This window comes from Chionomys nivalis, chromosome 2 (genome assembly GCF_950005125.1).
Source record: "Chionomys nivalis chromosome 2, mChiNiv1.1, whole genome shotgun sequence".
NCBI lineage: Eukaryota > Metazoa > Chordata > Mammalia > Rodentia > Cricetidae > Chionomys > Chionomys nivalis.
The window spans coordinates 30,666,820-30,684,053 of NC_080087.1; positions in this window are offsets into that span (position 1 = coordinate 30,666,820).

Genomic DNA, 17,234 nt, shown 5'->3' on the forward strand with positions numbered 1-17,234 from the left:
ATTTGGGCATTTTTGTTTTATGATTTTCCCCTTGGCCTATAAGGATAAATGCAAGATCAGCTAAACTTCAGATACTTTGATGAGAGCTCTCATTACTTAATCATGAGAAAGGACTATTAAGACTCCTAAAAATGAAAATTCAGACTTCCGCTCGGAGAGTTAATGTGGACTCTTGGCTGTGGGTCTTATTAAAGTTAATGAGCAAGAAGATGCTTTTTTTTCTAAGTGTCTTACAGACCGAATGCCTTCCCTCCCAGCCAATTTTTGGCATCTAAATAATCGGCAATTATTTAGGTTAAATAATTGTGCCTTTTTCAATATATCAAGAACCGGGAGTAGAACTCCTTTCAGAATTGTGAGCATCACCTCCAAGGGACAAATAATGAGATGGTTTTAAAATCTTGTACGAGAACATTGTCTTGTCTCCATTGTCTTTGCCGTAATGTCCGAGCACAATTTGGCTCAGATCTCTAAAGGAGCTTGGTTCAGTTCTGGACCGGATTTGCTTCAAAATATTGTCTGCCTGAATTCAGTGGTCCGTGTTAATATGTTGATGGAAAAATGGATTTGGATGTTTTCACTTCTAGAAAGACATTGGTATTCTAAACTTTGTGTCTGTGAGTGTGGAAGGCAGACACTGTCCAGAGCACAGACAGGCTTTCCTTTAGGGCTGTCTGAAGGCTGCCTGGAGTTAACACAGAAAAGGGGTTCCACAATGGCTCTCACTTGCTGGAGCAGATCCCCCCCGCCCAACCACAGCAGATGGTGTTTCATAGTTGGTCACAAATGGCTGTCAGCGAGTGTTTGTCTGCCTGCCAGTAACCTGTGGTTCAGGGACACCCTTGGAGAGTGTACCAGCCCTGACTCTGCTGGTTACAGCATCTGAGAAAATGATCCATCCTTTCTTGTCAGGAACAAAATTAGCCATCTCACTTTTAAACTGTTGACAAGGGGGATATGAAAGAAATAAAGACAGAGACAGCCCAGCTGATGTGTCCTCAGCTCCAGTTCTTTGAGTTTCATGCAGATGAATCTAAAAGGGGACTTTATGACAATGATGTTGCCGCCAAATAAGCCGTCTTGGAACCATCCCAGTTTGGGTACCCGCACTTCCTGCAGGGCCTTGCTTGATCTTCAGAGCAACAGATCTTTCTTCACCCTGGGGCCTCCCTCAGCCACACTTCATATTCAGACGACCTTTGGTGGCAATGCCTTGGATAAATGGGGAGGGAAATCCCAAGAGTGGCAAAGGTTCCAGCCACCATCCTTTTGGCTCCTGGCACCATCCCCATTTGGAAAGCAGTATGCCAGCCCATTAATCTTTGCAGATGTAATGCCTCCGATACACAGGCAGTTACTAATGAACCAAAGGGAAAGAGAATGAGAGAAAATGAAAGAGCGAGAATAAGAACCAAAAGAGGAAAGCTATTATATACCAAGTGTCGTGGACATGGTTGATGTCAAAATGTGTGATTCTCCCACTAATGTTATCAGTTAGGTGTCATCATCCTTATTTTTTGCTTGGAGAGAACACAACGCTGATAGATTCCGATTCTGGCTTAACATTTGCGGTTGAAAAGCTGTATGATAGAGGAGTGGCATTCCTGACTTAAAACCTGGCTTTGCTACCTCACATTGCGTACCCTCTCAATGACTCGGGTTCCTTGTCTGTAAGATAGAACTATTTTAATAATCCTTGCTTCATGGAGTAACTGTAAAAGATAAAGTTAATAAATAACCAATTTGAAAAATCATGGACAAGAGCAAGCATTCTACTGCAATGTGTTTTATTCTTTCTGCTTTTGTGCCTTTCAAATATTTGTTTTGGTGTTTGGTCGATGTCCCCTTGCAAGCAAATAACCCTTTTAGAATCATCACAGAGCCATTTTTCTTCTCAGTTACCTGTTTGCAAAATTTTTAACTAGATGAAGATACATTCTATGCCTTTATTATAATTTTGTGTCTACACTTGAGGAGTGCAGCAGCATTTGTATCAGAAAGTAGTTATCTTGACTACCTCATGCTACACTGTTCCACAGTCCTTCTGCCTTCCCTGCTTCCGTTCTTCCTACCTCTCTCTCCTTTCTTGCTTGCTTTCATATGGTCTAGGACTTACTGTTGAAGCCCTGCACATGCCAGGAAAGCCCTCTTCTGAGTTACAGTATCCTCAGTCCATGGTATCTTAAAACTATGCCATCCAGGACAAGCTGCTAAATCTCTGTCCATCTCAGTTCTAATCTACCCACCTTTATGATGGAAAATATCAGTGACAAAATATATAGAGAGTGCCTGGTGTACAGTTTTAGAAACTGTAACTTGTGGTTGCTATTATTTACTAATAAATCATAGTTAATACTGCAGCTATATAGAGGGCATAAATGCATAGACTATCTGGAGTTTGCATCAGGTTAGAAAGCTGATGGAACTGACCTGTGTCCCCCTTTTCTCCTATGACATCTCTCATATTTAATCCCCCCGAAGCAATATTCTGGGTAACAATTGCCAACTGTTGTAACCATTTTGTCCTACAAAAGAATGTCATTGCTGTGCCATGCTCTTCAGAAAGGAGGCAGGGACCTCAGGGAGCTGAGTACGAGGCTCCCCTTTAATAGCACAAGCTTCTGTTAGGTGAGGTCAGCATGGTGATTATGAGGAACATCCTTCACACCCTGTAATCTCTACAGGAGAAATGAGAGGTACCTCCTGCCAATTGTTAATGATAATGGTCTTATAATTCAAACACCACATTTCACTCAGGAGGATCCCAAATGCTTTATGGAGCTACAAATGGTGTCACCCACTCTGCCCAATAGGCATTAGGTGGACTGAACTTGGAGTGCAGCCACTGTAGAAAAGATGCTCTTAAATTCAAAACTATGCCAAAATAATGGGTCCCAGTAACTCTGAAAGTCGGGAGGAAATGCTTAACAGTCTTAGTAGACAAAACTGGAGTAAGAGAAATGAGGAAGATTTGTACTTTGCATTATTTTAAATAGAAATTAAATCATTTTACTGATTCTTTAAATGTGGAACTCCCCGAGGAGCTTAGCTTATTTCTGCACCATAATTTTGTTCACAGAGCTGTATGGAGATAATAATTCTTAAAATCAAAGTACTCACCAAAACCAGAATGCAGCTTCAAAGTTATGAACAAGACTAAGGAGCAATGATGGAGGATTTATGAAGATAGTGTTTGCACATGACTTCCCAGCTCTGCCAATTCTGATGATCAGCCACCAAGAAACTAACTATCATCAAATTTGCTGTCTCAGAACAGTAACTGTTTCATTGTATTTGTGACTTTATTCGTACCACATCCTTTCTTTAGGAGACTTCTAGAATCTCAAACATGGAGGTGGGCATGAGCAAGAACAACTCTTCCAAGAGGGAGGAAAGGAGGTTTCTTGAAACCCTAGGAAGGCCCAGCACTGCTGGTGCCACTGTATTAGTTACTGGTCATAATATCGTAGTCTTGCAGAATTTTTCTTCATCTGATTAAAAATCAAACAGACAAGTAAGACATAGAAGAAAAAGATGGTTGGGTTTCCCTATATTAGTTAAGGCAACAAGATAATCCCTTCCAAGAAGTGCCTGAAGGTCAGTCTTATCTAAACAATCCTTCATTGAGACTCATTTCTCAGGTGATACAATGTGTCAAGCTGACAATGGAAACAGTCAGAATCCTCTGTGGTAAGTGCTTCGGATTGTTTTCCTACCGACCCCTACTGACTCCCTGACTGACTTCCTGCCCTCCTCCTCTTGTTAGGCCCCGGCTTGGAAGGATCCTCATCATATACTTGGATAGTGTGACTTCAAACGTGAGGGCATAGGTATGCTTCTATGCTGAAGAAATGAGGTATGTTCTTCAGTCTGGCTTTTCTAATTGTATTGGTTTTTACAAGTAGCTTACAATATGTCTCCTTTACCGCATGAGTTGTTTAGATTTTTTCTTTTCTCCAGACTCCTTATTTCTTCTGTGGATCTGTTTGGTGGAAATCAATCAGTCACCTGTCTACTCTCAGCTAGCTGAAATACAGAGTTTTAGCATTTTACCCAAAGAGGGCAGTTTTCACAGTGATTGGAAGGGCAGACGATTTTGGATGGCTCTATAAGGGTTCATGTCCAGAATACTCTACCCATGAATGTCTCACATGTACAGCCTTCCCAAAGTCAGTCTTCAAAACCATAGCAGCACTAACTACACATGCCAGCTCATATGCTACAACTATCTCTCATTAATGAAAAAACCTCCTCCTTAGTCCCAAATTGATGGACTCAGTATTACATACTGACCCAATCCAATATTTCAGTATACTTATTCCTTTTCTGTTACAGCGAAAATACCATATTTTTTTCCACAGTTTTAAAAATGCAAATTATAAAGTTAACCTAAGCAATTATTTATATTGCTCAACTATTAAATAAAACTCAAAAGTCAGATATCAGGGTAAAAACCTGATTGATCAGAAAAGCGGTGGAGAAGCAACCAGTGACTACCTCTGCTTCCTCAAATCAAAAGGGCCCATGAATCTTTCTAAGTCCCTCCCTACTACTTCCTGTGTCACTATATATGTCCTGGGTCCTCCAAAAATCTCTATGGCAAATTCTGGTCAGCTAGTAGCTAGCTGCACAGCCTGATTCAAGGTAAACTTTACTGTCAGTCTCTGGAGTGCCAGAGTGTGATTGAAATATCCCACAACAGCCAATATACCCTATTCAGTGAACAAATGCAAGATGTCATTTTTAAGATGCATCATTATCAATATTATTTCATATAAAAGAGAAAAAGAGAAAAGAAACATGGTCATTAAACCATAATTATGCTTGTCATTAATTACAATGTGCATTTTAATCTCTGACACATCATCATATATAAAATGTGTTTCATGTATTTCATGAACATTAGCATGTAAAGAAATAAAATAGAGTAAAAATGAAGGAAGAGAATGGAATCTATGAATATGTACAGTTATGAATTCTGAACCTAATCTGTATCTGATACAGCAAGAAAAGAAAACCTATATGTAGAGTCACCATCTTACCACTATAATTTCTGCAAAAGAGCAAATGCTTTGGTTAGCATCTCTCAGTCCCTTCTTCAGTCATCCAATCCAGAAGTTTTGTGCTTTAGTTGGGCAAGATTCTTAGGTGTGATAGTGCAAGCCACCAATACTCAGTGTGACTTTGCGTGTATGGTACCAGCACTTCCTATTATTTTTTATCATTGGCAGTGTATATTCTGAGTTGCATACATTCGCTTCCTTGGATATTAAGTATCCAAGTAGTAATTTTATTGACCCCTCCAAGTGAACTGATTACCCTAGCAAACTCATAAACTTATTCTTCCCATGTATTTGTCTCTAGTGTGGATGTATTTGTCTCTAGTGTGGATATAACTCAACATGACTATTCTTAGGTAGCATCCAAAGATAGAGCATGTACTGCAAAAGTGAATTACTGTATGTTGTAATGAAAGGGCTGCTCCCACTTTTACATTTGGTAAACGTTTCACACTCTACAGCTGATGAATGCTCTCTGCTTGTAAAATCTACACTGTGCATTGTACTCATTCATGCTATATACTGCCTTCTATAAGTGAGCACCTCAACTTTGTGAGGTGTGGTATAACAGAATAATACTGAATTTTATAGCACTGACCATTAAATGAAGCCAAATTTCATGAGTATGACCTCATTTCTCCACATCTTTTTCTTTAAGAACACTCTTTTAATCAGGAACAATATTGAATGAGACATAGACATCATTTTGTTGTTGTTGTTTCTTGAGACAGGGTTTCTCTGTGTTGCTCTGGAACTCACTCTGTAAACCAGGTTGGCTTCAAATTCACAGAAATCTGCCTGTCTCTGCCTCCCTAGTGCTGGGATTAAAGGTGTGTGCCACCACACTTGGCTAGAAATAATTTTTTAAAAGCATTTTTTTAAAAAGTCCTCCAGGTAGTGGCCTTCGCAGAAGGCTTAAAGGAAGTGAGGTATGGAGAGCCATACAGGACATAGAGAAATCAACCTGGAGCTGAGTTGGAAGCTTCCTCCATCCTGGGTAGTTTTCACAGTGCTAGAAGGTTCTAAACTGTCTCCTGGGTGATAAAAGTCAACAACAGTGTTACCCAGCTATGAATTCTGTGTGTTTTAATAATGACTCAGGCAATATGAGCCTTCTGCTGCAATATTTTCATACTGCTATGGGGATAACTACTTCCTGGTTAGTTTGGAGGCCTACACCCCAGGAAGGAATTTAGGTGTGGTCCTATAAATCTGGTCAAGAGGCCTTGGCTGGAAAGGTCATAGGCCCTAGGCAGGAAGTTCAGTAAGTGATAAATTTGGTAAATGATTATGTCATCAAACTGCCTTCTAAATACTTATGTTTATGCCTATAGATTAGTGATGCCAACAGGGGTGGGTTGCAGTTAATGCAGAGACTTCTAACTGGTTATAGTGCTCAGAAGAAGTGATGCTAGCCTGCTTGACTCTAAATGGGACATCTATTTCACCCCTTCTAAGGATGAAGAATCATCATGGAAAAGTGAACAGAAGGAACATAAGTGACAGAGGATAGAAACACACGCAACAACAACAAAATCTTCTAGACGTCACACAGCTTTGTACTCATGAGCTTGCTGCAGGTGTGGTTATTCTACACAGGACCTGCATAGGTTGGACCTGTCAGCATTTCATCATGGGCTGAGGAGGGGTCCATGAAGACCTACCCATCCCTGCTATACCTGCACAGGTTGGTACCAGCATTTAATCATGGGCTGAGGAGGGGTCCATGAGGACTTACCCATCCCTGCTATACCTGCACAGGTTGGTACCAGCATTTCATCATGGGCTGAGGAGGGGTCCATGAGGACTTACCCATCCCTGCTATACCTGCACAGGTTGGTACCAGCATTTCATCATGGGCTGAGGAGGGGTCCATGAGGACTTACCCATCCCTGCTATACCTGCACAGGTTGGTACCAGCGTTTCATCATGGGCTGAGGAGGGGTCCATGAGGACTTACCCATCCCTGCTATACCTGCACAGGTTGGACCTACCATCATTCCATCATGGGCTGGGGAGGGGTCCATGAGGACTTACCCAACCCTGAGGGACTTCTGGCAGTTAGAGGTTGTCATTTGTAGTCCATGATCAGTTGCCCATGCTCCAGTATATAACCTCATTGCCTATGCGAATGACTGCAGTAAAATTCAGGGAGTCACACACACAAAGAAGACACGAAAGTAGGAAGAGGTTCTGTTGATAAGAAGCTTTTGGTGGAAGAGGGAAGGTCATGGGAGAAGGCAAACAATCAAAGAATTTAAAAATGAAATTAAAAGCCGAAACCCTTCTATATTTGACTATTAATTTTAAAGTATTTTTTTAAAATAATGTCTGTAGATGAGAGCATGCTGAGTCATTTTAAGGTTTTCGTTGCATTCTATTGGAAGTTTTCAATAATAAAGTATATTGATTTTATAAAAATTTAGAAACAGGCCAGAAAAGTGTCTCAGTTGGCAATTATGTGCCAAGGCCAATAATGAGAGTTTGATACCCTAGTCCTACCTGGTAGAAGAAGAGAACCAACGCCCACCTGCAAGTTGTTCTCTGAGTTCCACGTGTATGCTTTGGCCTGTGTGTGTGTTTCTACCTTCCTGCCTGCCTGTCTGTCTGTCTGTCTGTGTATGCACTATTTCTTTTCTTTAATATCTCCCACCATATGATATAGTAAAGGCTCCCTGACAAAATTGCCTTGCTCACCCAGGGAGTGGGGAATAGGTTGCCTCCCAGTCTCTGCTTGGGAAGATTAATTTACAGTCTTGTCCTTATCCAGAATTGCTACTCCTGAGCCAAACTCCATGAAGGAGAATAAAATTTTCATCTCCAAAACTTGATATCCTTTTTAATTAACACGACTACGTATAGGAACACTAATTAGATTGATATGAAACTGATGGCAACACCAGTGAGCATACGTATTGACATTTAATAGCACCCAGTGAAAGAAATTAATGAGTCAGAATGACCCCCCAAAGCAGAGTGTCTAGAGCTATTAGTAAGTGTATTCATGTTAATGAGAGGCTGATTAGTTTAAGCCACTGCTAGGAAGTTTTCAGAGCTTATGGAATGATCCATCCACAAGAACCTGTGTTATAAGCAACATATAGATTATCTTTGGATTCAAAGTAAAAACTTAAATTTCCACTTATGATTATTTCTTGTAAGTGGAGAAGAGGGGCCATGTAAAGATAAAGTTTTCTGATCCATACTGAAAATATGCAACTTAAGGTTGCTTTATTAAGACTGCAAGCCAGATGTTGCTGGCTGCTTGCAGCCATTCTGCACTGTGTTTATTCGCAGAAGTTCAATACTACAAAGAATAATCAGCGGTTCTGGAGGTCGGGCCATTGAGTTGGTGGTGGTCCTCAGTGTAAATCAGTCAGTTTGTGAACTGGAAAATAAGAGGTCTTGGAAAACTTAAATTAAAAATTAAAACCTACAAGTGCATATTAGGAAAACTCAGAGAAGGAATGTGTGAACGAAACTCTGTGTGGCGCCTTAAATAAGCTCAGACACAGTTTTTAATATCCTTAGCTGAGCCTGCCTTTTAGTCATTTCAACCAAGAAATAGAAAACCTATTTTTTGTTTAAATTATTTAGATTTTTCCAACAAATGTGTATTGGGTAACTAAACTGTATTATACTTTAATGTTCAAACATACTTTTGTTGTTTTATTGAAAATAATGTTTTCATAAAATGTATTCTGGTAGCAGTTTACCCCCTCTCATCTACTTCTAGGTCCTCCCCCACCTCCCTAACCAACCAACTCCAAGTTTTCTTTCTCTCTTTCTTTAGGAAACAAAAAGGACAAATAAAAAAAAACTGAATTAAAAATTACATAAAAGAAAAAACACAAGACACACACACACAAACACACCAACACTCATTTAAAAAAATTAAAACTGGAAACCATAATATGCAAACAAAATACCAATAAGGTTTAAAAAAATGTCCCATCAAAGCTATGTGAGACCTCCCCCCCCCCCAAAAAAAAAGAGATCTCCTAAAAATATCAATTAGTTCATGTTGATCTTTTACTGCTAGGCACAGGGTCTACTCTTAAGTGTGGTTTGTATACCCAGTGATGCTCTTCTGGGAAAAGATAATCTTTCCTTAGCAAGCCATTGTCAATTGGAGATAGCTTCTTACTGATGGGTGGGAGCTTGTGTCCTCATCTCCCTCTTAGTTCTGGGACCTCATCTGGCTTGGACAGTACCAGCCCTGTGCAGGCTGGCACAGTCTCTATGGGTTCCTATGAGCCTCAGACATGCAGTGTTTGTAAGACACTGTTTTCTTGGTATTGTCCACCTCACTTGCTCTTACAGTCTTCTACATGGTTCTCTGAGCCCTGAGGGGAGAGGCAATAGTGAAGACACCCCGTCTAAAACTGAGTGCTACAAAGCCTCCCATTCTCCCACATTGTCCATCTAAAATTGGTTTAAATTATCAATAGATTTAAGATATTTACTGTTGTTATTTTCACCTGGTCTATAGAAAATCATTGTTTTTTTCTATAGTCTTTATAAATAAGTAGTGCTAAGTAAGTAAGTAGCTAAGTAAGTAGTGCTAGGTTTACAAGACTAAGCAAACGACATAGTTAAGATACTTCCAACTTAACCAAGGCTAGTTATCTTTATACAACTGGATGCCTAGTCTCCTGTTCATAGAAATATAGACTAGTACAGCTACTGGCAAATTTGTTAGTTCCCTATCATGTTGACTACATACAGCACAATCTCACTCCTAGGAATTTATCCAATACCAACACAAACATGTAGACAAAGGTTAGAAGGCAAATGAACAATAACTTACTCATGACTCCTCCAAACTTTAAACAACAAAGTGTCCATCAGGTAGCAAATGTAAATTATGACATAATATGATAGATTCATATCTGTGAATACTACTGAGTAATATAAAGGAATCGAAAGAACATGTGTTAAGCAAGTCGGACCCAAAGACTACATCCTCAATGATACAGTTACATGTTTTCTGAGGACAGACAAAGGTGTAAGAATGTGAAACAGGTCGCTGACTGTCGCGGGGGGGAGGAGTTTGGAAGAGCGATGGGTAGAGTGCACAAGGGATGAGAAAATGTTTTAAAAAGTCAAACGAAAGCAGATTTCAAGACTTGAGAGTGTGTTTACAAGTGGAATGAGATGATTAGGATGGCCTGGAGTGGATGGATGGGGTTCGTTTGCAAAGATACTTGGGTTTTCTCCTGTAATAAACAATATAAAATAAATAGAGATTAAAAATGGATCTTGGGGTCCTCAGAGTGACATGGTATAGGCTTTAAATTGTGGTAAAGTATGTATAGCGTGAGGGTTATGTTATCCCTTTAAAAGGGGCAGTTTCGTGGTATCAAATGCATCATATTTTGTGCAATTATCATCATTAGTGATTTTTCGAATTTATTCATTTTTCCCAAAGTGACATTTCCACATGTGTTCCTTGAAATAAGCCTTGATAGTAACGTAGGCATGATGTGAGTTAAGGGAAATCTTGGGACAGACCAATTTGAAGGCTCATTGGAGAGCTAGAACGTGGGTAAAGGACATTGGAATAGGATGGTGGGAAATGAGATTTAGATAGGTACAGATGTGCTGGCAGGATGGGAGTGAGTAACACAGTGCGGCAAAGGAATCCTATGATGTTTCTCGTTTGCATAAATCCATAGAAGATGGACTTCTTGTCCCAGAATTCAGAACACAGAAAGACGGGTGACCGGAAAGAATCGCTGAGCAGAGGATGCTCTCAAGTTGCAGAGGCTACCACTAGGAAGAAAAGGAAAGAGTGACAATGGATCTGAGTGAGTCATCGTCACAGGGAATGCAGAGAAACTCTTGGGAAGGGTTTCTCACTATTCTGTATTGAACAAAAAAAAATCAACTTAGAAAATACAAAACACACCAAATATTCTTGAGCATTTTATTAATAATATTTTAAAGATTTGTTTTATGTGTGTATGTGTTTGCCTGAGCTTATGTGTGCCTCGTGTACCCAGGATTCCATGGAAGCCAGAAGAAGGTGTAGCATCCCTTGGAACTGAAGTTCCTGGAAGCTGCAAACTGCCATGTGGGGGAAAAGAATCAAACCCAGGTCCTCTGCAAGAAAAGTAAGCACTTCTAACTACTAAGCCATTGAATCATCTTTTTCGCCTTATTAATATAACTTTTATATTAATAAAGGTGCAATTGGGGTGCAAGGTTCTAACATATGAATACACTGTGGAGTGATTAAATCAAACCAGCTAACATGTGCATCACCTCACTTATCACCTCACGTCGAGAACTAGGTTATGTAAAGAAGACAGACTGTCGTAGCAGTTTTTAAGAGGAAGTATTTGCACATTCCTCACATTTATTTTGTCATGCAAAGCAGCTCACAAAATTGCTCTCAAAGTCTGTGTGAAACTTTGCATCCTTTGGATGCAAGAAAACCAAGCAGAAAAACAGAATGAGATCCAAAAAGTCATCTTACAGAGGGAGAAACACAAAGGACTCACAAGAACAAGAACAGATGTTCCAGTCAATCAGTACATGTTCTAGCATAATGAAAACAACTTCACACCCCTCAGGTTGACAAAAGCCAAAAGTTTCTAAACATGAAGCAGGGTTTTCAGGGAGAGGGGCAGATGAGCACACCTCTCTCTACACCTTTGACACGCAGAGATTCTTTTTCTCCAAGACAAGGTAAAAATGTTCCTTGGTCTTAACTTACTTTGTCGTTTAAAAATACTTATCAATGAATTCAATTTACTTCAAAAATTTGTAACATGCATAAAAATACATGGGTAACATTTTGGTTTATCACCTTGTAAGTTTTTAAATTTACGAAATCATTAGTTACTTATCTTTTTAAAGATATGATCTCTCTATGTAGTCCTAGCTGGTCTAAAATTCACTATGCAGACCAGGCTGAGTTCTAGCTCACAGAAATCCACCTGCTTCTGTTTCCCAAGTGTTGGGATTAAAGGCGTGTTCCACCACACTCAGCCTTCTCATTTGATTTTTTTAAAATGAATATTTGGCGCTGGGTACAGTGGCATATGATAGTAACCCTGACCCTAAAAAGCTGAGGCAGGAAGGAAGACTTTGAGTTCAAGGCCAGCCTGGGCTACAAAGTAAGTTCAAAGCTAGCCTGGGCTAAATGATAAAAGTTTGCCACAAAAAAAAAAAAATGAAGAACTGGAGAGGTAGGTCTGAGGTAGTGTTTGTGCAGCATGCCCACAAACACAAAATAAAACAAAAACTGATATCAATATTTGAATATTGTTCCATATTACACTATCTAGAATTTACTCTCCTTGTGGTCATGTATAGGCAGTATACATTAGAGTACATATTATAAAATACTTATCACACATATGTACAGTATAGAATTTTTAATCATAGCATACATCTTCATGCTTTATTTTAATCATTAGATTACATGTCTTTATGTGTCCTCCAGTTTTATTTGTACAATGAGCCCATAAACCTTGTAATGTATGTGCAGATGTATCGACATTGTGGGGATCACAAATGTCAATGCATATTTAGCATATGCATTGACTCATGTACTCATGTGTGTGTGTGTGTGTGCATGTGTGTGTGCGTGTGTGTGTAGAGAGAGAACTTAGGGTCTACTCTGTAACTGCATATTGCAGTGTTATCTGTAGTTACCATGAGGTGTGTTACGATTCCCGAATTCATTCTTCCTGCCGTATGGCAACTTTGTACCCTTTGACCAACGCTTCTTATTTCTGCACCCCAACATCCAGCAACTATCATACTACTCTTCATTCTTGAGGTTGACTTTTTATATTGTATGTGTGAGGTGGTCCAGCCTTTGCCTTTGCTTTCTGGTTTATTCCATTCTGTGCAATGTCCCTGTGTTTCACTGTGGCCCTATTTATGGTGGCAGTTGGAGGCGATCCAAACTTCCAGCACAGGGAAACTAGAGGAATAAGACAGGAAAGCTGTGCTTGTGGGAGTCCAGGAGGCAAGGAACTCGAAGTGTGCCCAGAGAGATTTTACACACTGAGTGCTCAGCAAGAACAAAAAGAGGTCCATAGCTCAATGCATTCTATATAAATAAACATCACATATTCTGCAGGAATCGATGGAAATTAAACACATTGGGAAGGATTTCTGTATGGAAAGAGATGGAAGACGGAAGGTGTGATAAAAAAATAAGAAAAGTAAGACGTCAAGTCCTATAATGACAGTAAGACTTGAAGAAAAGAATGATAGATTCAGCATTTTGGCCTAAGGGCCCTCTCAGGTATGAGGCAATAATCGACACATGAGCAGATGCCCAAAGCACATAAAAGCTTCTCTCTTTTCCCTCATTTTCTTCATCTGCCTTTCTTACAAAAGCCAGGTACTGGAAGCAGCAAAGTGCTTGGTGAGCTGGGCTGAGGCAACGGTCAGTTTTGAAACTTCATCTCCACCCAATCTCATCTCATTTATTTATTTATTTACTTATTTATTTATTTATTGCTATTGAAACCACAGCCTCACTTACATTAAGCACGTGTGTGCTCCACTGCCGAGCCAGCCTCCTACTCCCCACCGTTATTACCTGCATTCTTTTGTTCTCATGTGTCTGCTTCTCCCTGGTAGCCCAGGCTGTGTCTTTTCCCTTGTAGCCCAGGCTGTGCTTCGCTCACAAGACCCCTGATTGTGCAGGAGTACAGGTTACCCCAAACCTGACATTGACTGCAGTCTCTTTTTCTCATTCTTTCTCTGTTGCGCTCATGTTTGGAGGTAAGAACTTGTTGTATGTACCTCAGGCTAGCCTCCAACTCACAATCCTCCGGTTTCAGCTTTCCAAATGCAATTATGTACAATGCTCAGGCTGCAATTACATGCCACCACATTCAGTTGGACTGCATGCTTTATGTTTGGTCTTTCCTACTTTCAGTTTTTTCATATATAAATGTATGCTAAAATAGCAAGTAGAGTTTTGTGGATATTAATGCAATAGGGCACATAAAATACTCAGTGTAGTGTTTGGTATGCATAATCATCTTAATGGTGGTTGTGTTTATTTAGAAATCTCAGTGGCTTTCTTATCTACTGGTATTCCTACTGTTTACGGTATTTTACTCTGAGTCGTAGCTAAAGCACAGCGATGACATCAGGAGACAACACAAAGTTGAGAGAGAAGAGCTAGACTTCAGTCTGAAAATGAAAGTGATGAGCCGATACTTGTAGGATCCTCTGTAAAGGGACTGGCATAAGGTGCGTATTAAGTCACACCCAGAGTGGCCAAACCTGAAAGGCAGCAAACTGTGAACAGCCCTGGGAGTGTTGGTGTGCATTCTCGGGGCAGTGAGCTCACTGACAGACAGTCTGGGTTGGGTGTGCATCCATAGAATTGGGAAGAATCCTGCTCAAGTTTCCATCCGCTGGACACTTGGAGTAAGCTGGGCTGAGATCGGGTGACCTTACTATGGAAGGAAGGTCACTAACCGAAGAAAGCTTTGAAGAAGGGGAGAGGACAGAAACTACCACATGTGGACCTGCTTAAAGTGCAGAGGGTTCTATGCTTGCATGAGGAAAGTCTAGTTTGGGCATTGAAAGTGTCTGCATTGAGTCACAAAAGTGAGATTAGCCTTTTGCACAGAATTCTACTCTCTGGAGTTGGTACCCAAGGTTCACGGATCAGACTTGACTTCTTGTATATTTGTCAGAACTGAACAACAGATGAAGGCAGATATGATGGCTAACCTTCATTACTAACTTGTTTAACTTCATTTTTAAAAAGCATAGAGGATATGAGTGAGACACATCTGTAGGGCAGAGGGTGTTGTGGGATTTCAATCAGTTTTGCCAATGCGTTTTGGGAGGAGCAAACCCTAGGATAGCATCATTGTCTAATTTGTTCTCTATCAGTGAATGTTCATCCCCATTTTCTACCTAAATATATTCTTGAGACCCTTTAACAGACTCTTGTGGCTCATGTAACAGACTTATCTATCAAGGCAGTTCCAGCGAGGAATAAAGATCTGCTCTAAGGATAGGCACTGTCCCTTAGGCTGGATCCTGGGGGAAAAAAAAGGAAAAATGCCAGTGAGCACTTGACAGTCACTCTCCTTTCCTTCTTAATCCCCAAACATGAGGGAGCAGCCTCCTGTTGCCATGAACAGGAGCCATACCTGCTGTTCTGCCTTCGCACACGAAGGATGTGTCCCTCCCTCAAGCCATGAACCAGAAAAACACTTTTTCATGTTGTTTCTTGCCAGGCATTTGGTCCCAGCAGTGAGAAAACTAGCTAAAACACAGCTTTTACAGAACAGTGGTATCCACAAATGACCCGACACCGAATCCTACAATTTCCTGTCTAACAATATGGTCCAAGAGATTCCCAGGTACATATTACACTGGATGACTTGTAAAACCTCCCTCTTCCAACTCCCAGCTTCTCACACTTTCCATCAAGTGCTCATCGCCTGCCAAGTGAAAAACCTTTTAGGAAGAACAGGTTTCCAAGGCTACAATCTCAATCACTGTAGGATCTGTCAGTGTTAGGTCCCATCAGTGTAAAGACCCAATCAATGTGAAGTTTAAGGTTGTTTTTGAGGATTATAGGTATTTCGTGATCCCTGAATACTTGTGCATTTTTAAAAACTACTCCCAACCCAGAACAGTTCGATTAATCCAATCCCTCTTTTCTTTCACATTTTTCATCTTTGTGCCTCTGGGGTTTCAATATCATCTCTGCTAAAGACGCTGCTTATTTCTCTGAAGGTGTGGACTAGATCTTAACTACCGTAGTTTTATTGTAGTATAACTAGAGCCAGTGAGGTACAGTGAACTTTCTGAATTGGCTCATCACCAAATTCTCATCCCCAGAACTCCTTCTTTCCCATTGCTCGCCACTTTTCTAAGTTTGGAGTGGGGGAGCAGACTATATTTCAAGCTGTACTCATATGCTTTCATGCTTCGCGCTACAACTCTTTAGAGGGCGGGCGGTTTAGTTGGCCAGTTAAATGGATCCTAGACAAACGGGCCACAGGGAGGAGTATGCTGTCTGTGATGGCTTCACAGTACTCCCCAACACTAGATAATAAGCCATGAAGAGAAGGGGCCTTATTGTGCAGTTAGCCTCCCTCCCCGACCTAGCAGTCCCTCGTGCGTGCGTAGTAGGCGAACAGTGTTTACTGCCTGGATTTGTGATTGGTGAATAGGAGTGAATGAGCAGATGACTGAGGTCAGGAAGATGGCAGTAAGGCAGAAGCGGCTCCCTGCTTACAGTTGAGCCTGTCAGGGTTCAGCACCAGTTCCTAAGGGCAGTTCCTGCCCCTCCCCAGATGGACTCCCTAGTTGAGCTTGATGATCTTGTGCCTGTGGGTGGAGAGTGTTCTGGGGGGTTGGGGGGGTGATCGCTGCCTGATATGAGAGATGATATCAGAGATTAGTTAACCGTATGGGCTGAGTCCCAGGGGAGGTGTGTGAAATGAATCAGATTAAACAAAATTGATAATGTGAATGCTTAATCAAACAGACAAAGGTAGTCTGCACCGCTAATTAGGGGCAAATAGAGCGTCCCTCTTGTACCTCATTTAACTGACAAATTGTGCAGACAGTTTTAATGGGAGTCTGTTTAGCAAAGAGAAGGCTGTATAGTTGACAGCTTGGCAAAATGTGGTTTCTGTAACACCACATGATGCTTATGGAAATGAGCCGGGTGCAGCTGAGCTCCAGCAGTCCTGGGTTGTGCAAATCACAGCAAAACGGACCCCCGTTCACAGCCCGCTGGTCAGGGCATTCTTAAAGGCAAAGAACTCACTTTTAATTTTTAGTATTCGAAGAGGTTGGAGGGTTGAAGGTTAGCATCCAGTGAAGTATGGCGTTACCAGACGTGGTGTAGAAATTACAATGAACATGAGTACTGTCCTGACAGGAAAATCAGAGTCACCATTTATAAAGACAAGAAGCTGTTAGGTACACAGACTAAGACCAAACAAGGCAATGCAGGGAGGCGGAGTGGCCCAAAGGGAAAAGGTGTATTATGCTTCCCAAGACTTTAATTACGAGAACTTTCCAGAAGTTGCGCTGTGTCTTAAGAAGCATCTCAACTCCTTTCTTCCATTCTGCCTCCTGAACCTCAATAAGGCCCATTTCTTCTCATTTTTCTTTTAGACCAAACCATCTTCCTTTCTTCATGCTGTCTTGTCTTTGGCA